At 40.2% G+C, this 25284-nt stretch overlaps 1 protein-coding gene across 6 annotated transcripts in view; it reads left to right on the top strand.

Annotated features, from left to right (window-relative positions):
- The first annotated feature begins 991 nt into the window (after window positions 1-991).
- The window catches only part of TENM1 (teneurin transmembrane protein 1), an 870866-nt gene continuing 846573 nt past the window's right edge, over window positions 992-25284 (top strand). For 2 of the 6 annotated variants that reach the window (XM_051827787.3, XM_051827784.3), the window contains exons 1-2: window positions 992-3206; window positions 22702-22768. The gene's annotated coding sequence lies outside the window, so the exon portion shown is untranslated. Of the gene's footprint in view, window positions 3211-22701; window positions 22769-25284 lie in introns of all 6 variants that reach the window. The other 4 variants (XM_051827789.3, XM_051827785.3, XM_051827790.3 and 1 more) reach the window with 2 other exon arrangements.

Here is a 25284-nt window from a genome sequence, read left to right as displayed (position 1 = left end):
CCCTTCCTCACAGTGCTTTCAAAAAGAGTGACAAAGAGATAGCAAGAGCAAGAGTGAGCTAATCATGATTTCAAATCCTATATTCCATTTCCAGGGCTGTTATGGTTTGTCTACGTCCAATTCAGCCAAAATTCCCTTTGTGTTGATAGGGTGCTTTTCCCGTTAATCTCTGGTTATAGAATTCCCTTAAAAGCAGAGTGTTTTGAGTCACTAGAGATGTTTCTTTTTCCTCTCTCCAAAACTCTTAGGTGAGGCTCAATTGAGGAGGTGATTCTGAAAGTCTTTTCCCTCTACAGTTTAGGGTTTGCTCAGTCCTTAATGTGTTATCTTTCATTTATTTAGGATACATAAAATTTTATATATGTATATATGCTCACAAAAATTGTTTTTGTTTTCTTTTGTTTCAGAGGAGGGTAGTGGGTTTTAGCAAGGTTCGTTTAAAGAGCGGTGGCAAGACACAGGTTTTATTGGCATACCTTCCCCACTGCTTTTGCAGCAGCCCAACAGAGTCGGTAGTGGAAGCAGTTGCTATGCCCCTACAGAGTCTGGTTGTCATCTTTTGTTTCTTTGTTGGCAGGGCGGTGGGGCGGGATGGGGTGGGAGGTGGGGGGACAGCGGCAGGGATCCAAATGATTCCCGCCTGAAACTGAAGGCAGTGTTGGAAAAGGGACGATGAAAATAAACATGCTCTTGATTCTCCGATTTTTCCCCCGGGAGTGTTCAGCTCAATGTATTTCCTCCCCTCGGTGGTGTGGTGGGCTTACAACGCTCTCTCTTTGCAAATATCAAAAGCCAGAAAGATGGGGACACGGGGTTCCGAGATCTCCCCCTGGCGTCACCCTGTACTACCTCTCTTTTGGATGCCTAGCCCAATCCCCCTGCTCAAGAACGCGGAGACCATCCTGCCCGGAAGCTGTCCACAGGCAGCTGCCGCCACCCAGAGAAGGAAACAGCTGGAAGCTTTGGTGCGCGCGCCCACAGCGCAGAGAGCACCGCTTCCCGGTAATTAGCGCCAGCCAACGCTCCTAACGCGCCTTATTGCAACCCCTAGCGGGCTTCCGACTCGGCAATAGCTTCTCGCTCTCCGCTCTCAGTTCTTGCGGACGGAAATTAAAACACATGCACAAACACACGCGCGCACACACCCTTCTTTCTTCACTCAAGAAAACCATCGCTAAACGTCCTTCGCCCAGAGAAGGTTCGACTCTTGGCGTTATCGTTTCTTTACCTACAGGCTAGCAGTCCCTGGGAACACACGTGGGATCCTCTCCTTGCTCTGCACGCCCCCTACCTGCCTATGGCTGGGGTGACGCTGGGGGCAGGGGACCTGGGAGTCCGCAAGACTTGTTTTCTCCAGTTGGTGCAGCTCCCCTGGCTCGGCACTTGGTATCTCCCACGGTCTCTCTCTCGCGCTCTGGGAAGCCAGGAAGAAGGTTGGTGTGGGCGTCGCCGCCGCCCTTCCCGGAACCAGGCCTTGCTTCAAGCGGGCGCCAATGCTTCCTACTTCAGACTCGTAGCCGGCCCCGCCGTGCAGGTGTGAGGGGCTGGAGAGTCCATCCATGCGAGGCGCCCCAAGTCCTGAGCATGCCCAGTAGGACTCTTACGGCTCCCGAAGCGAGTTTCTGGGAGTGCAGATTCCGCTTCTCCGCTTTTTCGAGGAAGCTGAGGAGGGTGGGAAAGAAGAAATCCAGGGCTTGGGTAGCAAGCAGAGTTCGCCTGGGTACGTGCCCTTTTGCTGGGCTGGGTGAGGGGCAGAGCTGTTTGGTGGGCTGAGGGGCTAAGGCGACCAGGCGGGGCAGAAGCCAGAGTGCTCCTCGTTCCCGGCCTCTTCTGGGGGAGCGCAGTCATAGCTGACCCGTTGCGCCGCCAAGAGGCTGCGTGCGGCCGGCCTTGGCGCGCCGGGGTCATATTGTCAGCGGGAGGCAGCCGGCAGTGCTCGCTCACCAACCGACACCCGAGAGCTTGTCGGTCGCTTACGCCCCGAATTCACGGGCTTGGCTTTTCTGGAAGGCGGCAGAGACGGCAAAGACAGGAGAAACCCAAACAATTTCTCCCCCTCATTTTTGTTTTCTTTTCTTTTCGCCAAACTTGTGCTGGCAAGAGACTTCTCATTCTTTCTCAGTCAGTCCTGAGGCGTTCTTTACACATCGAAGCACGGTTCGCGCTGCTGTGTAGGGTGTGTGTGTGTGTGTGTGTGTGTACACGGGCGTGTTTGTGTATGTCAGAACTAGGGAACACTGTCCCAGATTGATCCTGGGTTTGACAAATACTCCCTGAATCTCCCTCCCTACCGGTAGCTCGGGAGAAAATATTAAAAACTGGTGGTGCGAGTTCCCTGGTCAGCAACCTACCCATTGTAGTACGAAATCTAAATTTTCTTGACCCATGTTCCTCTCCACCCATACCCAGCTTTTTCTTTCTGACCCTCTAACACCCTTATCTTTCTGGTGGCCACTTCCCTGTCTCAGCACCCGCTACCTGCTCCTTCAGCCCTCCTCTTCTTCCTCCTCCGCCTCCTCCCTCCCCCACCCTGTCTCAGCTGCGGCTAAAACCTGGAGTCTTGGGGAAAAGGGAGGAAAAAAAAAAAAAAAAACAACCTCGGCTGTGGAGCTGTCAAACCGGGCATGCTCAGTAGACAGGGCAGGTTTTTTGGTCTCGAGTAGCGGAGAAACATTTTTTGCACCACCGCGACCAGCCTTAGAGCGCGGCGGCGGCGGCCACGGCAACATCAGCACAGCCATCAGCCGTGCAGACGCCCCGCACCCGGGAGCGCGGCGGGCTCCGGCTCAGTCCGGAGTTCACCTCCGAGTGCCCCGGCGGTTGAGCTCGCCCTTTCTGCTCTCACACACACGCACACACTCTTTCTTTCACAGACACACACGTATCCCCACTCTGGCACAAACAAACGTTCCCGGACGCAAGCACCCTCCTGCCAGCTGTCGTCCGCTGGCGCCGTAATAGACAGGTTCGGTTCTTGCCCCCCGGCGGACACTGGCTGAGAGCACCGCCGCCGCCCGCTGGAGGAGAGCGATGCGGGGGCCCGAGCGGCAGCTCGAACAGTAATGTGGATTTACAGTCGTTTCCCGCAGGAACCGGCCGAGACGCCCGGAGTCCCGGGCACTGGCATCGCCCGGCATTGCTGAGCACCTGGCGAGGGGGCGGGGGACCGCACCTGGGGACACTACCGAAACTTGCGCCTGGACTAGGTAGGTGCGTTTCTCACGCCTCCCACCTCCTTCTCCTTTCTCTCCCGCCCGCCAACCCTCCACCTTCCACCCCAAGTCTCGGGGCGAACTTCGCCCCGAGGCTGCGGGCGGCGGATGTCTGCTCCCTGCTATGTGCGGCTGGTTGCTCCCGCTCTGGGACTCTTGCCCGAGGTGGCAGAACCACTGCAACCCTTTTCTTGCGATCTCCGCCGGCGCTGGAGCTTTGGACCACCCTGGGGAGATAGGAGGTCGGCCTCGTTGGCAGTTCAAGCTTCCAGTGGGCCCTGGGGGCGCTGCCCTTCGAGGGTTTGCTGAGCTTCTCAGGGGGCACTTTTGCCAACCAACTCCTCCAGTTCTGAGAGGGGGCCCCTTTTCTCGGCTCTTGAGCAGACCGGACGCTCTAACAAGTGGACCTGGATGCTGGGGGTGGGGGTGGGGGCTCCTTACTGAAAAGGAGAAGGGAGCACCTCTCCGTCGGCATCCCTTCTACCTACCTGGAGCGTCCGCCCCGGGGGCTCTGGGTTTGGCTCCTGCTTTATAAGACAAAATGCACAGGGACTGGGACGTAGTTGAGTACCTGTTTGCTTCCTTCCGATTTCCTACATGAAGCTCACTCAGAGAGCCCAAGTTGAGGTGGGGGAGGAACCCACCTCCTTACCTAAGTCGTCGAGGCCCACCCTGGATGTGCCCTCCCTACACTCCAATCTTGGTCAAAAGAGAGTCTTTACGAGCAGTCCGTAGTCCAGAAGCCGTCGGTGTTGGCTTTAACCACTCGCCCAACTGCGCCGATTTGTGTGCTTTCGCATTTTATCCCGACACTTGGTTCCCGAGATCCAGCCACGGTCAGCACATCTGCCGTGCGTCAGTCACCCGCTAGGCACGGCTGGAGAAATGTAACCTCACTTTTTTTCTACTCCACGACGGGTAGATTGCCAATTCAGGTTTAGGATGCTTTGCTTAGAGGTGGAGAAGGGGAGACTGTTTAGCGCTACTTGGTGAGTGGATCTGTTTGCAAATAGGGATGTATTTAAACATTTCGGCGGACCAGTGCAGTCGGTTGTTTACAATTGCGGAGACAGACGATCTCACGCCACTAGTAGATATCCTCTCCACGTCTATTTCGCCGCTGGGAGGGTAGGGGCAGGGGCGGGGGCTCCTTTGCAGCTCGTACTCGCCGTCCACGGCTTCGGGTTTAGCACCACTGCTACTGGCAATATGCTAATATGGGTAGAAAACCTCTACATCTTCAGTATGAAACAATTGGTCAGGAGACGCCCTGAACTTTCCCATTTTTTCCTGGAATGCCAATCCGGAAGCACATTCGAGGTGGCCCGAAGAAATACAAAGAGAAGTTCTCAGTACCACAGAAGGAAAATTAATAGCTATTCGGTCTTAGAAACCAAAAGGAAGCGAAACACCCCAGTGGACTGTAATAGGTACTGTTAGATTAACATTTAATTGATCGCGAATGTGGAAAGTAAGGGTCAAAGACAGCTAACTTGAATTTTAGATTGTTGTTCTTTGATAATAATTAACAAGCCAGGTACGTTGCACTGTGAGAATCAATTGCTGCTCTTAGTCTGTTTGACGAAGACATTGCAAATGTCTGCTCCATTATATCCTTTGGCTCACATATCCTGGTCCATTTCTTGGTCCTAAATCTTCTGATCTGGAGCAGAGGTGCTTTGGTACTGCCAGGAAGGAAGGAGTACATCCTAAGAAGGAAAGGCTTCTTTTTTCTTCTTCTTTTTCTTTTTAAATGAAAAAGTGATCCACAGTTTTAACTTCTGCAGCCTGATTACCTAGCGTTTGCTTGCTAGCTTACTCCCGCCCCTTGCTCTTCATATCTGCAATGTGGGGAAAAATGCATTTTCATAAAGCATAGTATGATCCTTCAAATAAATAACTGGAAAAGCTTAATCCCAGCTTTGCCATTTTTATGTCCAAGTTCATAAGACTTTTTTTTGTGATGTGTTAAATAATGTACTATTGCAACGCTGTAAAAAATAGTTGAAAGCTTTTAGGGATGCCAAGTAATGTTGGAAACTTTTAATGGTAATAAAAGGAAGTTGCAAAATATATTTGAAAAGGAGTGCAGGTAATTTCTAAGATGAATCCATGCCCTGAATGTTATTTAAAAGTTTTCAGATTGTTGACCAGAACGTTTTTGGGAAAACAGGTGTTTCTGGAAAACAACTCTATGGAGAAATGTTAGCATTTGCATAATAAAACTAATGACTTCAGTCCTTAGCATAATGCCAGGCCATAGTAGAAAGAGAATAAGTATTTTTGAGTGCATGAAGTAATGTTTACCATTAAGCTAGGTCCCAATTAAGAATTAGTCATGTCATTTAGCAAAATATACAAGGGAGCTGAAGGGAAGAATGCTCCGTAGAATCATTGTGCTGTAAGGGTGATTAAGTGAGATCTCAACTATTCAAACATATAGATGTATTTAAAAAGTAAAATTCTATTATATGCAACCATCATCTCATTCAAAGGCCTACTCCCCAAGCCTGAACACTCTAAAGGTCTCAGTGTTTCAATTCAGCTATCATGTGTGTAAATAATACTGACATGATCGTAGTTTCCCTCATAGTAATTGTACTTCTCTGATGCCTTTAATACAAAGATTCTTGCTGAAGCAGAAAAGTCTAACATTCGATTATTCTGTATGATATATTTTAAATGGTCAAACTGCAAAATATTTTTAGATATGTTGCTTCTGAAAACAGAAGGCTTAGTGGAAATTTATTTCCCACGACAGCCTCTAAAACTTAGACGTGGCAAGGAATTGTAGTTTTAATTAACATAATTTTTTTTTTACATTCTGTGTTAGAGATAGGCGTTTTAGAATTCCTGCAATTTTTGCTTGAAGCTTGGTTTTCCCAAAAGCCCATGGGTTTCACATTTAAGTACAATTATTAAGTTCTTGCTTTAGATTAGGTAATAAATTTCTAGGCTTTCCCAACAAGTTAATTTATTATTATTATTATTGTTATTGTTAGGCATTTATTTATTTATTTGCTTACTTATGAAAGACTTAAGGAGGTAAAATAAGGTTAAGTATTTTGAACACCTAACTCAATGAATGATTTTTTTAGTGAAAACAAATTTTCTTATAGGACTCGTATTTGTTTTCCTCTCGCACAGACATACATGCATAGAGACACATGTAACACTCACCTGGAAGTAATCTCATGTGAATGTCATGCATCTGATATAAAACATGTAGCATCATTTTATTAAAAATATGTTTCTTAAATTGCTGAGGATTTTAACCTCAAAAACAATCACTTGTGCCTACTTTTAAAATATTCCCCATAACTTTCCACTTGGAAGGAAGGTTTGAACAAGATGACTAGCAAAACTACAGGCAGATGAAAAATATTGTAAGATACAGAATTTGGCTGTTCTGATTAACAGCATATATCCATATCTGTAAATGTATCTACTGATTATAAAAATTAAAAACACAAATTTAAGAGTTGTTCAAATATACAGTAACAGCTTTAAATCATCCTCAAATTCTGAGTACTAGATTAGATAACTACTTTTGAATGAAGATTACTATTTTCTTTTCAGTAAAAGTGACAATGTAATTTTTTACCCAATTTAATAATTATATATAATTAGTAGGATAACATTAGTATATCAATCCTGACTTGATCTATTATTTCTATTATTTTATGTTTTCCAATGATTTTTTTAAAGAACAGCATAAAGTAAATATGAAACAGAACCAGCTAGAACCATGCTTAATTTGAGCAGAAAATGCTATAAAAACCTTCACAAATCTTTTGATTGTTCTTAACAACCTGGATGGTCCAACCCTAGGTGTATCTTCAGTATTTTGTGTTCTGTTATGACAATTTATATAATGTATAGAGATTTTGTAGTTTGCTAGATGCACTGTGGCACAACTTACCAAGACTAACAAAATTGCTCACATTTGGAACCCATGAAACCTGGGCTGAGGAAATTGGAATAAGGTAACGTAAACTGAAAATTATTATAAAGCAATATTTATGTCAATTGCAGTGGTAACATTTCTGTGTATAATTTAAGTGAACTAGTTTTAATTGGAGACAGTAAATAATTTTACAGTTGATGTCAACCCCTAATATTTTAAAACTAGTGATATATATAGAGATAGTATAATAAATGAAACCCGTTAAATTCTTATATAACTTCAGGACTCATTTCTAGACTTGAAAGTATAATCTTGGATAATTGACAACTTAAAAAATTATTCCAAATTGTACTTCCTGTCCAAGCCTCTACTTTAGGTAAACAATAGCATATGGTGAAACATGTATTATGTGCCAACTAACCACTACCTCTTGGATGATGTTTTTAATGTGATGTAATGATTCTGAAATACTGGGTTTGCCCTACACTAACTGTAAGAGTGGATACGTTAATTGGAAAATGGACGCATGACAATGTGTTAGAAATCTCTTTTCATACCAGGGGATCATTTCCTGTGAAGCTCTAACTTGGAGTCTTTATATCTGTGATTATTGTAGGATTGTGCCAAAATTAACTTTGTTTTTCTTGATACTTATGTCTGTATCTAAGTGACACCCAAATAAGTATGTGCAAAGTTCTGTCAACCATCCTACTGCTTCGACATTTGATTGATTGAGAGAATGTGTTACTTCATTTCTGAGTATTTGGAAGTCATTTAAAGGATGATGACTCTTAATATTTATGTCAAAATAGGAAAAAAGTAGAAATAGAAAATAGAAAGAAAAATGAAATGAAACAGTTTCAAATGCATGTATAATATCTTAAACACTCTTGGTTTAATCTATAATGAATTAAATGCAACCCTGAATCTACAGCCTTCTATGAAATGTGTGATACTGCTTACATTATCCACCAGTTACAAAAACAGAAACACTCTGGTCTTTCAACAAGCCAAAAAATTAAAAACTTTAACTTCAATTCTACACTTCCACTTGCCTATACTAATTCATTGGTTTAAAGAAATCACCTTAAAGGGTATAATATGTTGGCTTCTTACAGTTTCCTCTACCTCATTTTCTACCAATTCTTCTACTGCCATGGAAACTAGATGGGACAGACAGCTGGGAGTCACTAATTCAGGATGGGAACCTGCTTGTTAATTTAATTTCATGCCAGTCTGTTGGTCCCTGAAAGTAACTGTAAAAGGCTGGGGAATTGAATTTGTTAGAAATAAATGATTAAGCAGAACAAAAATCAGTGCCATCTCTTGTCATTTTTCTGAAAATCTTACTGCAACCTTCTTTGTCCCTACTCAAGCCGTTCTTTTAACATAATCACAGAAATAGAGGTTTCATTTGTGCATTCTTGTTGGTATTTATGTATTCTACAAAGTGTTTTTGTTCTACTAGGACATTCACAGCTGTAAAATAGCTTCATAATAGCTATGATATTAAAAATGTTTTTTGAAATTATGATTTTGTAGACTTTGAAGAGCCCTAGTTAGCCTTCACAGTAAAACTATAAATGATGCTTAAATTTTCCACTACAATTGGTTACTTTTATTTTTAAAATAGGAAAAACAATTTTATTAAAATATCTATGCCCCACATTTTTACTACAGAGACCAACTGAATTTGAATACATTTTTTTAAATCTTTACAACAGTCATTTTATCCATCACCATAAAGCATACTGATTATTTTAATTGTAGTCGACAAAGTTGTCGATTGAAAAGTAGTCAACAATATGAATATTGCCTTTAATATTTCTCATATTCTGTTGTTAACATTTTTGTGGCTGATTACAACTTAAGATTTGAATTTTGGAATCACTCTAACATGAGATGAATTACAATCTATGTTAAATCTTTTGCAATACACACTAAAGGTCTTGAAAAAATATTTATTTTTCTGTGAATTCATAGCTATAAACACATTATTACTAGGAAAAACAAAGTTCCCAAAATGATTCTGGTAATGAACAAAAGAATTAAAACACACACACACACACACACACACAGGATTACTTTTAAAAGCTTATGGAGAGGCTGGCGCTGTGACATAGTGGCTAGGCCTCTGTCTGTAGTGCTAGCGTTCCCATGTGGGTGCTGGTTCGTCTCTGGCTGCTTCTCTTCTGGTTCAGCTCCCTGGTACAGCCTGGGAAAGCAGTGAGGGGTGGCCCAAGGTCTTAGGACCCTGCCCCCACATGGGGGACCTGGAGGAGGCTCCTGGCTTCTGGCTTAGGATCAGCTCAGCCCTTTGCGGCCCTTTGGGGGTTGGGCCAGTGGATGGAAGACCTCTCTGTCTCTCCCTGTCTGTGTCTGTAGCTCTGCCTCTGAAATAAATAAATAAATAAAATCTTAAAAAAACTTATGGAAAATGGAATTAGAATATAATCTTATTTTGGTACAAAATTTTTAAAATCCATGCCTATAATGGGGTGTTCAAAAAGTTTGTGGAAAATCCATATTATGGGGAAAAACAAGCAAAACACTGGGCATGGACTTTGAAACTCTTTTTTGCAGCAAAATAAAATAATCTTTTAATAAAGATTTTCCATGAACTTTTTGAAGTCCCTTTACATATTAATATGTTTGGGTGTGTGTGTGTTAGAAGCTACTCTTCTGTTTTAAAGTGAATAGAATTTAAAAAATATAAATATTGGCCGGGGCCGCAGCTCACTAGGCTAATCCTCCTCCTGCGGTTCTGGCACCCCAGGTTCTAGTCCCGGTCGGGGCACCGGATTCTGTCCCGGTTGCTCCTCTTCTAGTCCAACTCTCTGCTGTGGCCCGGGAGTGCAGTGGAGGATGGCCCAAGTGCTTGGGCCCTGCACCCTCAAGGGAGACCAGGGGAAGCACCTGGCTCCTGACTTCGGATCAGTGTGGTGCGCCGGCTGCAGCACGCTGGCCGCGGCGGTCATTGGGGGTTGAACCAATGGAAAAAAAAAGGAAGACCTTTCTCTCTGTCTCTCTCTCACTGTGCACTCTGCCTGTCAAAAAAATAAATAAATAAATAAATAAATATCCCAGACAGAATTAATGATAAAATGAAGTAATTATTTAATAGTTTTCAAAAATGGTGTTTACATTTTTGTAAATATTGGGGATATTAGAAGCCAGTTGCTGAGTGTTGAATTTCAGATATTATTAATTTATTGATGCTACTTGAGTTATATCTTTGTGACAACCACATGCCTGATTAAACTCAAAAGATTAAGTCAATCATCTAATTTGAACATGTAAATTTTGTAGTATCTACATCCTGTGTTATTTCCTCTAACCTTTCAGCAAATGCTTGGCATTTGGATACACAATGAAAAAAGTCAGTCAACTATCTGAATGGTTCCAAATATTTGATCAATGAGTCTTTGCAGTTTTTATAGTTATTAACCTTAGTTTCCCTCTTGAAATTACTAATTATTTACTCCACAATTGTTTGTCCATTTAGATGAAAAGTGTTATATATGTTCAGAATGCTGATGTAACTGGCAATATAATCCCTATATGTTTATATTAAAGGAAATCCATTTTCATTTTAATGTTTGGTATCAGTTTTTTTTTTATTTATTTGACAGATAGAGTTAGACAGTGAGGGAGAGAGACAGAGAGAAAGGTCTTCCTTCCATTGGTTCACCTGCCAAATGGCCACTACGGCTGGAGCTATGCCAATCCAAAGCCAGGAACCAGGTACTTCTTCCTGGTCTCCCACGCGGGTGCAGGCACCGAAGCACTTGGGCCATCCTCCACTGCCTTCCCGGGCCACAGCAGAGAGCTGGACTGGAAGAGGAGCAACCGGGACTAGAACCTGGTGCCCATATGGGATGCCGGCGCTGCAGGCAGAGGATTAACCAAGTGAGCCAAGGCACTGGCCCCTCAGTTTATATTTTTATCTGCTTATATAAGTGAGAGGTTTTAAGATGGCCAAAATAAAAGTACACAGCTATTAGTTTGCATAGTTCAGGGAAAATCTGATCACTGGCTAAGGTCAAAGAGAAAATTTCCCAGTTGCATGGTTTTGCATAATTGGTGGATTCTAACTGTGTATATTGCCTTTAATGCCTCTATCTGGTGTAGACACCTGTCAAAGAGAAGGTGCCAGATTAGATGGACAATTGGTTTATTAGATATTGCAATCCATGTGCCCCAGATGCATGCACACATTTTAAGAAAATCCTTCTGTTGTACAGAGAAATTAGTAAAAAATACTGCAGATGGTCTATCTCAATAATCCAGGTTTTTTCAGGTACATTTAAAATTAAATGTCCTAAGAGATGATTAATTCAGGAAAGTTATTGATAATGAACTCATCTTATGCTACACATCCTTTGCACCTATGATGATGCCTTATTAAAGGTGTCTCAATCTTGCTAATTACCACCTGCGTTTAAATATAGAGGTGTATAAATATACTACAACCACACAGTGGCTGGAAGCCATCTAAACCTGAAATTTTGGCTCTGTTCCTAGCTAACTCAACTCTTATCAACAAAATGTTTATGATCAACAATTTGAATTTATACTCTGTGCATTAACCCCCCCACCTTTACCATTAATGATTTTCTTTTTTAAAGCTGCTCTGCATAATTGCAAGCATTTGAGTGATATTGATGTGATCTGCTGCTCTATGAACTAGCCCCCAAAATGTGTTTATGTATATGTGTGTGGAGCAATTTTTTTTCTAAATGAGTATTAACTAAAACGTATATATACATTTTTGATGTGGATTTCATAAACATTATTTACAGAAATGTATACATATGTCACCTATTTGTTTTTGCCAAACTTCAAATGAACATGTTTCTGTGACTGTGAATCATTATAGGTTTAAACCTGTAAGCAATGTAGGGAAGCATTGACAGAATTGCTAAGCAAGTCAAATAAAGAAACTCCTTTTGGGAAGGTAGTATTAATTTCACTAATGAGATCTAGTGACCTCTAAGGGAGAAAGCTATGCAGTTGATTGGCCAATTGATGCTTATTGCTTAGACTTGAGAAGATTCAGTATCAGTAAAATCACTCTTATTTCTCTCTCTCTCTCTCTCACACACACACACACACACACAATTTCCAAGGGTTGAGGTGGTATACAGGTTTACAATAAAGGAAATAAAATGTGAAACAGTCACCAAAGCATTGGGAGTTCTGACTCATTTTATTAGTCCAATTCTGACCAATTCTTTATGTAGCTCCTAAGGAATTATAGCTATAAAGTGACATATAATTCTTTATATTGTCTTTGGCTCATACATTCTTGCAAGTATCTTGGGTAGAAGCTAAAATGACACCCTGATTTTCTGGATTGGTATTCTTTATTATAGTTTTACTCTGTGCATGTATTCATACAGAGTGCCTTTGTGACTTATCTTTCATGTTTTGTCTAATAAAATCTTAACACTTAGATGTGACACCACTTATTTTTGGTTTGGAATCCATGAAGTGTTAACACAGAGGTGCTACTTTTTTCATTGTTTTGTTCTTTTCCTCTATTTGAGTTATTGCCTTGCTGAAACATTGGACAACTTGTGAAAGTGAGGTAATTTTAATGTAAACAATTAGAATTCAGTGGAAAGGAAATAGTTTATCAGTGAATTTAACATGGAAGAGAGGAATTTTTAGCAATACATTTATGTAAAACATGTTTAAGAAAATGTGTAAAATGGCAATAGACACAGCGAGAGAGCACTGGTCTCAGACATTTAGCAAAATACTTGATACTTCTCTGTGGTTGAAGAGACAGAAAAAAAAAGACATTTGCAAAGAGCTCTCTGCATGAGTCTTAAAGTTGCAAGGATTTTCCACAAAAAAATTTCCAGGTCTCGTGGCCTCTTCTTTGGCTAGAGACTTCGGTATTATGTGAGATTGGACATAGTACAATCCTCATGATGGAAATTCTTCATCTGATTATTCTTTCATTCATTCACTCATTTACCAAACCAGTCTGAATACCCCTGTTTACCTGGGGATACATTCAACAAACTTGCCATCTAGCAGAGGGGACAGACACACAAGCATATTCCAATCATATAACAAATGACTTAGTAGAGGAATAATTAATGCTGTGGAGACACAAAAGTTGATATAGTTTTGTAAAGGATAGGTCATTTGGATTAATTCTTAAAGAGTGGCTAGAAATTTTTACTCAGGGAATATGAACAATCATATTCTACATGACATAAGGATTGTGAAAGGATACAGGGCTAAATTACCAATGGTTAATACCAACCTGGCACAAGATAGCGCTATTTTGTTTTCTATTTGGATCTGGGAAACAGAAGTCATGGATATTGTCTGATTTTATTTACCTCTATATACCTGACAGACAGGTATACACAGTACATGTTTGTGGAATGCATGAATGTGTTAATATCTTTCTGCATGGAGAGTTATCATGGAAAATAGTGGGTTTTATGCAAAATCATGAAATGCACTATTTTCTAGCAGAGTCTACTGAACCAGACAAGGACTTTATATTGAGGAATATGTGACTGAGTTGTAAAATATAATATTAGTGTGGTGGATTGGGTGGGGGTGGTAGGTCAGGAATTTGGTGCAGCAGTTAAGATACTGCTTGGAACACCTGCATCCCATATGTGAGTACCAGTATTCGAGTCCTGGCACCTTTCTGATTGCAGCTTCCTGCTAATGTGCATCCTGGAAGCCAGAAGGTGCTAGCTGAAGTATTAGGAAAAGAGGCACAGAACAGAGGAGGCAGTATATGAATCTATAGCCAGACCAAATTTATTCAGAGAATATAAATCCACAGAGGTGGGTGACCAACTGCCAGCCTGCACACTGATGGAACATGTGGCAGGAGGCCTGACCCTAGGGCCAGGCCTTTTTATATCTTAGGAGGACTAGGGGTTGGGATAGGGGTAGGGGGCAGCAGGTGGAGGTGAATCCCTCAGAACCAGCCTTTTCATGTGGCTATGGGGCATTTGAACCTGGGGAAGAATGTGGGGGTGGGATGTAAAGACAATAGGATGTGAGATCCAATTAAGATTCAGGGGCAAATAATACATTCTGATGTTTATCTATCTTTGGGGCAATGAGTGAGAATGGCTTTGTTCCATCATGAAGTAATTGGATTCCTGCCATCCATCTGGGAGACCTGGATTGAGTTCCTGACTCCTGGTCTAGATCTAGCCCAGCCCAAGGTATTGTGGGCACTTGGGGAATGAATCAGTGGATGGGGTTTCTCTCTCCCTCTCTCTCTCTCCCTCCTTCCCTCCTTCCTTCCATTTTCCTCTCCCTCCCTCTCTCTTTCTCCCTTTCAAATAAAATACACATGGTGGATGGATTGAAGTGCATTAAGAGTAGTAGCAATGAAATCAATTAAGAGGATGTGGGCCAAATCAGTGACAGTAACCATGGGGGAGGGGGGCAAATTTAAGAGTCACTCATGAGGTAGATTCAATGGGACTTGGAAACTGGTTACGCTTAGGGAGTGAGGAAAAGGGAGGAGTGACTGGGGCTTTTGGCTTGGGAAACTAGGAAATGTCATTAAGCGAAACAAGGAACACAGAAGAAAAGATTTGTATTTTTTTATGGAGGGTGTGGGGATAATGTTGTCAATTTTGGACTTATGGATTGTGATAGATGGAAATTATGTATCTAAATATCAGGTTTGGAGGTAGAGATTTGGGTGTCTTAGGATAGATAGGTGAGCTCATCTTGGGAGTATACAAGGAATTGTCAAAAGTTCATGGAAATGCATATTATGAAAAAACTATCCATAGATTTCAAAATATTTTGCACTAAAATAAATTTACTTTTTAATTCCATTTTCCATGAACTTTTGAAGTAATCTGGTATATAGAGTAAGAAGAAAAAGCAAGGATGAAATCTTGACGAAAACTACTTAAAAGACTACTGAGATAAGAAGAGCCTTTGAGAGAGAAAGTCAGGATAAGATCAGAGAGGTCGGAGGCAAACAAGCAAATAATGAGATAGAAGGTGAAAGAGGAAAGGGTTTTATAAATACCATCTGGGCAAAGACATGAAACGATAATTCCCAAGAGAAGATATAGAAATGATCAATAAATGTGGGCAAAAAGCTCAACCTTCAGTAATCAAAATAAGTTTTATTCAATAGGTATGAAGTTTCAGTTGCTCAAGGTGAGTTACAGAGATGTGCTGTGTCTATAAATCGCAATACTATAATGTGCCTTTAAGAGAGTAGATCTCATGTTATATGTTCTTGCCACAAAAAAGACATACAAAATGCACACACACAAATTAGAAACAATCAACACAAGGTATTTTTGGTAAGATAGTGTTCAGCAAAATTATTCAAGTTCCAAACCTTCCAGTCATTCTTGATTCCTCTTTTTTTAACACCTGATACCCAATCGGCTAATAAATGTTGTTGATTCTAACTTCAAACTAGGTCTTTTTTCTAAATCATTTTCTCTTCTTTCATCATTAACATCTTAGACTAAACCACCACCATCTTTCAACTAGACTACCAAAATAGCCTCCTAACTGATTCCCTTATTTTCATTTTTACCCCTCTGTAGTTTTCCTCAATCCAGCAATCAGGATGATCCTCTTAAAACATAAACAAGACTATGTAATTTGCATGTTTTCTGCCTTCCAGTAGCTGGATGCTCATCACACTTAAAAATTTTAAAGTTTTTAAAAAACATCTTTACGATGGCCTACAATGCTCTACTTGATTTGGTACCTACTTATTGGGCTTTGTGTCTTAGTATTCTCCCTTTCTGACCTTGATCATAACCTACTAACCATACACCCAGCTGTGGTGTTCCTTAAATAGGCCATGCATTTTTTTTCTCTTAGGGCCTTTGCACTTGATTTTTCCTCTGCCTGAAATAAATATTCTCCAAAACTTCTACCTTACTTTTTTTTCCAGATCTTTGATCAAATATTCCTTCATCATATAGACTTACTTTCACAGTCCTATGTAACATGTCCTACTGTCCTTAATTCTCTGAGCCTTTATCTTGTTCTAGTTTTCTTCATATTACTCATCACTACTTTGTATCATAATGTATGCTTTTAATTTTTAATTTTTCTTCTCTTCTAGGATATGAGTTCCATGAGGGCATGCACTTTGTATCTTTTTTGTTCACTACTGCATCCATATCACTTAACACAGTGCTTGATAAGTAGGAGGTGCTTAATATTGCTCGAATAAATGAATGAATAATTAGGACATTTTGAAATGTTAGGTATAGGTTTGTCGGTTTGCAGCAAAAGCCTGAAAAATACTCAGACCAAGTGACCCAGTACTTAAAGTACTTTTGGACCTTTTCCCAATACAAACAACATGAGGTACAGAAGAAGCTTCTTTCGCAAAGATTTTCACTAAATATTTTTTAACAGTGGAAAAAGTGAGGGAGCCCAAATGTTTAACAAGGGAATTGCTAAGTGATTTATTGTACATATAGGCAATGTAGCATTTGATGGTTGATAATGTTTACAAATATTTTATGATAAAAAGCAAATGTTTATTAAGTGATGAAACAGGATAGAAAACTACATATACTCGATATGTAAGAAAGAAAAGACTGGAAAAGATGCTCAAAATTGTTAAAACGATGCTCTGTGAGACAAGTGGATAATAGGTGATTTTTTCTTTTGTACTTTCTGTATTTTCCATAATAATATTTATAACTTTATTATTTTTTAAGATTTATTTATTTATTTGAAAGTCAGAGTTACACAAAGAGAAGGAGGGACAGAGAAAGAGTCTTCCATCCGTTGGTTCACTCCCTAATTGGTCACAATGGCGGGAGCTGTGCTGATCTGAAGCCAGGAGCCAGGAGCTTCTTCTTGATCTCCCACAGAGATGCAGGTGCCCAAGGACTTGGGCCATCTTCTACTGCTTTCCCAGGCCATAACAGAGAGCTGGATTGGAAGTGGAGTGGCTGGGACTCGAACCAGTGCCCATATAGGATGCTGGCACTGCAAGCGGTGGCTTTACCTGCTATGCCACAGCGCCTGCCCCAAGATTTATAACTTTAATGATCAAACAAAAAATATTTACAAAACAAAGAGGAAATAGAAAACACAAAATAAATATAGTCATATTAGAAGCGAGGTTTTGATAATAAATACCAAGGAGAATAAGCCTACTCTCCTTGAGAGATGGCGCTGGAGGGAGAGGGATATGCCAAGTGTAAGTGGGACTCACTCTTCTCTGAAGGCTTTGTTTTGAAGAGGTCCACACACAGAAAATAATTGAGATCCACTTATCCAATCTATTCTTCACTCACTGGAGAACTAAGGAATGCTGAATTTATTCTGTCAGTATTTGAACATGATGTTCAAGGGAGATTAAGCAACTTAAGTCTTCTTCATAATGCTGTAGAAAGCACTAGCAATTTGCCTCATGTAAAGCAGAAGTGATTACTCACTATATTTCTTCATGTCATGTAGTAAAAACAATTAAGTGAAGTTAGACTATAGATTACTTGGCTATTCAGCCACAGTCACCTCTAATGGAAAAGAAGAAAAATAGCATTGACAACTTTTGGCAGGTCTCATCATTAGAAATGCCCATATTGCCAGAAAGAAAAGAAGCTGCAGCCAATAATGTAAACTTTGAAGTTCTCTAGGCCCTGAGGAAGAAAGCGACAATATAGAGTGTTGCAACATTAATTGTCTAAGAGTACTGATGATTGTAATAGGGAAACTGTCTCTGTTATTAACAATTATTTTCTACAAGGTTTTCAGTACATGTTGCATTAGAAAAACAGCATTAGGGGTTTCAAAGCATTTGTAGCAAAATGTAAAGATAAACTTGTGAGTAAAACATGACCTATATGTAGCCTAAGTTATCTTGAAAGTAGAAATTGTGTTAATACATGTGTTATAATCAGTGTATGATTAAGGAATTATTGAAAAAGATGTTGGGGCAGGCTCTGTGGTGTAGTGGGTAAGGCTGCCTCTTGTAATGCTGGCATCATATATGGGTGCAGGTTCAAGTCCTGGCTGCTCCACTTCCAGTCCAGCTCACAAGAACAGCAGAGGATGGCCCAAGTCCTTGGGCCCTTTCACCCATGTAGGAGACACGGAAGAAGCTTCTGGCTCTTGGCTTCAGACTGGCCCAGCTCTGGTCATTGTGGCCATTTGGGGAGTGAACCGGTGGATGGAATATCTCTCTCTATTTCTCCCTTTCTCTCTCTGTAACTCTGCCTTTCAAATAAATAAATAAATCTTAAAAAAGAAAAATATGTAAACATCTTAAGCCAGTAGGGATTATACTTCTAAAATCTATTTGAGAAAGATTTATATCCATACACATTTAGATGCACATTCACATATATATGCATATTCATGTGTGTGTGTGTGTTTGATGTCAACATCTTGAACTGCACTCTTAGAGCCTTCTTCTGCTCACTACCAACTTCATCTCCTTAGTGGATAGTTTCATTTTAGGAGGCTAAGAATTGGGGCTGGCATTGTGGCACAATCGGATAAGCCGCTGCTTGTGATACCAGCATCCTATATCAGAATGTTAGTTCCGGTCCTGACTGCTCTGCTTCTGATCCACTTTCCTGCTAATGTGCCTAAGAAGACAGTGGAAGACAGTTCAAGGCTCAAGTGCTTGGGCCCCTGCCACCCATGTGGGAAACCCAGATGATGTTCCGGAGTCCTGGTTTTGGTCTGACCTAGCCCATGCCCTTGAGGCCATTTGGGAGTGAACCAGTGGATGTAAGGTCTCTCTCTCTCTCTCTCTGTCCCTCTCTCCCTCCCTCTTTCTCTTTCTCTGTCACTCTGCCTTTCAAGTAAATAAAATTAATCCTTTTTTTAGAAAAAATAAGAAGCTGATAAATGAAAGAGGTAGAATAGTATTCTCTATGTAGAACCAAACAAAATGCAGTGGCACTTATTGTGGCATTTATTAAAGCCTAGGCCAGATGATCTCTTAATGAGATGTGGAGATTGGGATTTTGGCTTCTGCCTGCTGAGTTTTGCCTGTCTCCAAAACATATAGTCAGTTTTGTGAGCTTATTTTTTTTAAAGATTTACTTACTTATTTGGAAGACAGAGTTACAGAGAGAGAAAGAGAGAGAGCGAGAGCGAGAGTGAGCTTCCATCTGCTGGTTCACTGCCCAAATGGCCACAAATGGCCAGAGCTGGGCTTGTCCAAAGCCAGGAGCTAGGAGCTTTTCTGGGTCTCCAACATGGGTGCAGGGGCCCAGGCACGTGGGGCATCTTCTGCTGCTTTCCCAGGCACATTAGCAGGGAGCTGGATTGGAAGTGGAGTAGCCGGGACTCGAACCGTCGCCCATATGGGATGTCCCATACTGCATGTGGTGGTTTTACTCACTACTCCAGAATGTCAGCCCTTGTGAGCTCATTTCTCACATTTGTCATTCTTGATGTTTTTGCCTCTAGTATGTATTACTTCGTTGCGTCTTGTCAAACATTCTAATTTCTTTTACTTAAAGAATAGTTAATCCACATGCTGTATTAAGAGTCAGTATTTTCTATTTTGAAAATGTACTCTTGAGTGGAATAAAGAGGTAAAGGGTGAGGGAAGTTGTACATGTTGGGAACTGATAAGTGATGGCAAGTAACCTAAGGTATCTGATATAGATCAATGTACGAACTGGCCTCCTCTAATCATAAATGGAGTGATACACTCTTAAAGGCTCCAGCTTGAAGGCAATTGAGAAGTGAGCAGAGAAGAGCTATATCATTTTAAGTCCTTTTGCTTCCCAGTCTTCTGTATATCTCACCAAGGCAAAATGCTACATATATCTGGCAGTTTATTTTTTAAAGCATTCTTTGCTAGCTTGCTTGCAGAATCAGCCTGGTGGGTATGAAGCCAATTTTTACATAGTTTCTCTGGTATATGTGGTACAAGAGCCAGAAATTTTTTTTGTAGTCTGGATCTAACTACTTTCTGAAATGTCTTCCCTTGAAAGATCTAACTTAGCACTCTTATGGAGCTATATGAACACTTGAGCAGAACTATGTCTTTTTTGAGCAACATTAACATTGATGAAAAATGCACATTGGGCAATTAGATTGCAACTAATCAAGAGCACCACTTCAGTATATTATGAAAGATTTATAAATAGTGCATTGGATATGGAGATCATTTGTAATAATATGATACTCTATTATCATTACAAGGTCACCTTGTTGATCTTTGTCAAGGGTGACAATGATGTTATTGACATACATTTTAAAAAGTACATTGTTGTCTTTTGTCTTGATTTACTAGTAGATATTTTAAAGTGTTTTCTCTTACTACTGAAGTTTCTCTTCAAATATAAAATTAACAGGTTTGGGGGTTATATAATTGATAAAGAGAGTTATAAGGTTATTTGTCAATCATAACATATTGAAATATTAAAATTTAGTTTTATTTTTCCATTTTCTTTTGCTTTAACTTAAAACATATAAATTTTACCTAAAACATATAATTTTACTTATATGTATAAGTAATGTATGTTAATTATAGAAAACTCAGAAAATACACATGCCCAGAATAAAATAATATATATTTTACATACACATATTTTTTCTAAGTGGAACTCACATTGTAATTACTTTACAATGTGCTTCTTTCATTTATTAACATTTTTGCGAACATATTTCTATGTCAATAGAACATGTTTTATACACACACACACACACACACACACACAGAGTGTTTGTAAAGAGAAATTTATAGTCCACCTTCCCCTAACTCTTCCAGGGTATAACTTGTAATAGCAAATTAAATCCTTAGGTAGAAATTATATGATATGTATGACAATTAACATTTCCTAATTGTTCCCATATCATACTTAATGGCTGTATAATAATCATATGGTTGTCCCATGATTTATTTAACCAGACTTCTACTTTGAATATTTAGAAAAATTACAATATTTATAATCATAATAACCATGAAAAAAATTGTACATGCTCATTTGTATACATTCCTGATAACTTCTTCATTAAGTATATATATGTAGAATTACTGGATCAAAGGTTGTGCATATTTTTAAGAGTTCTGGTACCTACTGGCATGTTGTCCTCCATAAAGATTGTACCAATTTACATTACAGTTCAAGGATTTTTGTAAAACTCATATATTAAATATCCATGTGACTTTATATTGAGCTGTATATTAATCACAGGAAGAAGTTTATATCTCAAATGGAGTAAATTAGTGATCAGTATATAATGGCACAGCTCCTGCCCTATAACCAAGCATGGCTCTGGAAGATATTTTTCAGTTATTTTTAAACTACTGAATAAAGAATTCCATGTACAACACTGGAGGAAAGATCGAATCAAAAGTGAGAGGACATAGATTCTTTTTTTTTTTTTTTTTTTTTTTTTTTTGACAGGCAGAGTGGACAGTGAGAGAGAGAGACAGAGAGAAAGGTCTTCCCTTGCCGTTGGTTCACCCTCCAATGGCCGCCGCGGCCGGTGCACCGCGCTGATCTGAAGCCAGGAGCCAGGTACTTATCCTGGTCTCCCATGGGGTGCAGGGCCCAAGCACTTGGGCCATCCTCCACTGCACTCCCGGGCCACAGCAGAGAGCTGGCCTGGAAGAGGGGCAACCGGGACAGAATCCGGCGCCCCGACCGGGACTAGAATCTGGTATGCCGGCGCCGCAAGGCAGAGGATTAGCCTAGTGAGCCGCCGTGCTGGCCAGGACATAGATTCTAATCCTGACTTTGCCACTAATCATATATGTTACTGTGCTAACGATTTAGCCTCTCCGAATCTAAGTGTCTTGGATCTTAGAACAAAGATGTTTTGAGAACTAAATCAATGTGTGTATGTATGAAAGTTTTCTGTAAACTGTAAAGGGCTATCTTATTTGAAACTGCAATTACTATAAATTGCTTACAATGGTGAAAACTTGAAACAGTAGGTGTTTCATCTCTAAATGAGTAGTATGTTGAATGAATACATTATTAGACTGGAAAGTCTTTGTGGAGTATTGAGAATTCCATATTCCTCCAGGTAAACTCTTCTATAATTACTAAATTCTTGGGCATTGTGGTGAGTGTGTTAAGCTGCTGCTTGAGACACCCACATCCCGTAACAGAGTGACTGGTTCGAGTCCTAGCTACTTCGTGCTTCCAATCCAGATTCCTGTTAATGACCCTGAGAGGCAGCCGATGATGGCCCAAGTATTTGGGTTTCTGCCACCCACTTGAGAGACCTGGATGGAGTTTCTATCTCCTGCTGTCAGCCTGGTCCATCCCTGGCTGTTGCCTGCATTTGGGGAGTGAACCAGCAGATGGAAACTGTCTCTTTCTCTGTCTCTACCTCTCTCTCTGTTACTCTGCCTTTCAAATAAGAAAATAACTGGTAGAAAATACATTTTATATTAGCAATATAGTTCATAAAATTATTTGAATTTTCATTGAGATCCTTTAAAAAAAAACCCAACCCCTTACCCCTCATGAATTGCAAACTGAATTGTCTTATATTTACAAACCCCATCCCCACCCCACATTATCTGATTTTTTATCTCATAGGAGTGGCTTGGGCTTGTTTGTACATATATTTGAAGGATAATTTGACCTAATTTGTTCACAGGAATTACAAGGGTGACCTTTATTCAGCTGTCTCCTTTTTGATTCCCATAACTTCTGGATCTATCAAGGTATGTGCATTCTACACTGAAATTTCTTTTGGAAATTGAACACATGTCTACATAATGTGAAAAGAACAGAATGTTCCAATAATATAACTAGTTGAGTGCTATGTAAATGAAAAGCATTGTTTCAAACTTTTTAAAATCTATTTGTACAGTATATAGATAAGCTTGTGTCTTTACCCCATAACTATTGGAGAGCCTTAGAGAAACCATATATGCAGGCTGTCCCTACATGCATGAGTAATACTGTGACCTCTTCCACACACACCTACTGAAACCAGAAGACTCCTTGACTAATGGGAACATCTGCAGAAGTACAAAGGAATGGCAGTGAGGGTATTTGCAAAGCTATGTAGTACTTCTTAGCAACCATAAACAAATATATCATTTCTTCATATAAATGGCACATTATTTCCACTCAGAAATTTTTACTGTCAAAGTAAATATTTACTTCCTCATATGAATGTTTTGAAACTTTAGGAAAGTCTTAGATCAAATATTTGTATTGAGTTGGTATTGCATTTATTTATAGCTTTCCATTCTTCTTTCTTTCATCTATTCATCTGTATGCCCAATAAATAGTTCTTGAATGTAGTAGTCAACTTTTCACTACTACTACTATAATACCTGTGATTAGGCACTTTTGAGGGAAGAAGATTTATTTCGGCTCATGGTTTATTTTAGCTCACAGTCCAAGATTGGGTGACCCATTGGTCTGGCATCTGATAAAGGCAGTGGATAGTGAAATGTCGGCAGAATAAGGATCACATAGCAAGACAGGAAGCATGCTTGTTTTCTCTGCCCATGTGTCTCTTATAAAACCACCATGATTTGATCATAAAGCTTCCACCTTAACAACCCAATCCAATTGAATCACTTTCCAAGGTCCTGTATTCATTTTAAGTAGATTAATTTCTATCCTTAATCCATTAAGGATACTGTAGGGGCAAATCTTCCAACATATAGGTCTCTGGGGGACACCCAAGCTATTTCCAAACCATGACACGGAGCAACTCCCAGGTGAAAGTTATTGTGCCTTTTGTGCTGGTAAATGTGCCGATGTAGATAGAATTCAGCAGGAATATCGTCAGTCCACTGTTAGAATATATGAGAAAATGTAGCAAGTTAAGGAATCTCCTTTATTGGTCTCAATTCTTATTAAAATATCAGTCAGTGTTCAGTTTTTAGTAACTAGAGAACAGAAAGCATTGATTTTTCCTTTTGTACCTATATCTGTCAGTGATATACATCATTACTCAAATATGTATTCTCATTCCAAGTTGTAAAAAAGTCAAAAGGATGATGTAAATTTATGGTAAGTCTTTGGCATCACTTTATGCTTGCTTTATAGTACATAAAAAAGGAAGTGCATATCTAAAGAAATTCCTCAAATCTTAGATATTTGCATTGCCCTTTGAACAATACAATAAAAATACCTCATCAAGGGTTTCATTAAATGGGTTACAATTAATTGATATTAGTCTGTACTGGGAATTTCAAATGAGTGTGTCAATTTTTACGATACTACAAGTATTTCTATTTGTAATTCTTCCAAAGGTACTGTTTATGAGTAAATGACATTGCCAAAATGTTCAGATCTCTATAGGAAAAACAAGTAAGACCATAAAATAAAATGGAAGATTAAAAAAATAAACTTACTGAGGAAGGAAGTCAAGATTGTAACATATTGTGTCATTTGTGAAAATAATTTTCTTAATTTGGGAATTGGGCATCTGCAAATTGTGTGATATTAACTTAAAGATGTTTTTCATACTAAGAAAGTTTAAATGTGTGAAAACGTTAGTCTTACGAAGCAAATGTGAATGAATAGAGTAGAGGGGAAAAACTGCCGGATAGGCACCCAAAATGCACACATAAAAATTGATACTAAATATTTTTAAAAATTCAAAAAGTAGCAAGTTTTCCTACTTTAGAGGGACAACGTGGCATAGCAGAAAAACCCTTGTCTGTTAATCTGAAAACCTAGGCTCTATACCCAGTCTTGTATTAGTAATATGTTCCTCCTCAGGTCACTTCTCTCTGGTTTTCTCATATCTTTAATAAAAATTTTAGTGGATAGTTTTAACTTTGTTCCTACTCAAACATTCTATGGGTCTTTGAAAGTTAAGAACTCTTCTCAAGAATTCAATATAGAATCAGGATTGATGATTAAACTGAAAGACTCACTAGTTGTTAAAATGATTGCCGCGGCCGGCACCGCGGCTCACTAGGCTAATCCTCCGCCTTGTGGTGCCGGCACACTGCGTTCTAGTCCCGGTCGGGGCGCCGGATTCTGTCCCAGTTGCCCCTCTTCCAGGCCAGCTCTCTGCTGTGGCCCGGGAGTGCAGTGGAGGATGGCCCAAGTGCTTGGGCCCTGCACCGCATGGGAGACCAGGAGAAGCACCTGGCTCCTGGCTTCAGATCAGCGTGGTGCACTGGCCGCAGCAGCCATTGGGGGGTGAACCAACGGCAAAGGAAGACCTTTCTCTCTGTCTCTCTCTCTCACTGTCCACTCTGCCTGT

The sequence above is a fragment of the Oryctolagus cuniculus genome, chromosome X (genome assembly GCF_051225735.1).
Source record: "Oryctolagus cuniculus isolate XC-2025 breed Fujian yellow rabbit chromosome X, ASM5122573v1, whole genome shotgun sequence".
Classification (NCBI taxonomy): Eukaryota; Metazoa; Chordata; class Mammalia; order Lagomorpha; family Leporidae; genus Oryctolagus; species Oryctolagus cuniculus.
Note: the sequence above shows the minus strand (reverse complement) of the source record. Positions and strands in the feature narration are given on the sequence as shown.